This window comes from Heterocephalus glaber, unplaced genomic scaffold, assembly GCF_053883595.1.
Source record: "Heterocephalus glaber isolate CG9 unplaced genomic scaffold, H.glaber_assembly_v1.0 deba00001532, whole genome shotgun sequence".
Classification (NCBI taxonomy): Eukaryota; Metazoa; Chordata; class Mammalia; order Rodentia; family Bathyergidae; genus Heterocephalus; species Heterocephalus glaber.
Genome location: NW_028258330.1, coordinates 13,997,542 through 13,998,271, shown reverse-complemented (window position 1 = coordinate 13,998,271; position 730 = coordinate 13,997,542). Strand labels below are relative to the sequence as shown.

At 39.9% G+C, this 730-nt stretch overlaps 1 protein-coding gene across 25 annotated transcripts in view; it reads left to right on the top strand.

The window, feature by feature from the left end:
* The window catches only part of Plcb4 (phospholipase C beta 4), a 384,134-nt gene that overhangs the window by 85,680 nt on the left and 297,724 nt on the right, over positions 1–730 (top strand). The gene's annotated exons all lie outside the window — the stretch shown is intronic.

Here is a 730-nt window from a genome sequence, read left to right as displayed (position 1 = left end):
TCACTAAGTTGTCCAGGCTGGGCTTGAACTTGTGATCCTCCAGACCATTTGATTGAACTGACAGTAGTTCAGGCTATCAAGCACGGACACATGGGAGTAGGAGTAGGGTAGAAAGGAGGTGAAGCCGATAAGATCGTCTGAGGCTTATAAACCGTGTTAAAGACAAGCTTAGGCACATTACAATTTTAAAGACCTTATCTGAGCAGAAAAAGGCAGAAATTACACTGTATGGGGATTTCAGATATTTGTGGGACTTTCATCCTTCATTTTCAAGTAGCTTTTGCTTATAAACAATATAAGCTTTTATGGTGTCAGAGTGATTTTAAGTTCTTTTGTTGGTTTTTGAAAAGCTCACTAACCTTACCTTGAAAAGAAAAGAAAATATGTGCCCAAACTAGCAAGGAGGTTGGATAGAGGCTCAAGCCATACATGGGGTATAAGACTGGGGAAAATTTCATTAGGATCATACTTGGGGGTCTGTGGTGAAGTAAGTTGTGGGAAACATGGGCTCAGCAAGTTTAAATGAAGTTCCTTATTACGGGTCTTCTAGAGTCTTAGAAGCACTAGTATATGTTTAGTTTGAAGGGCATCCTAGACCTGTTTTACCACTTAGGAACTTGTGTTCTAGAAACAGTCTTTATAGTTGTCTGAGGACTACTTGTCCGAGGAATGTTATCTGTTCTCTTTTGCCACAATAATGGTGTGGAACCAGCAACCACAAAACTTTAGT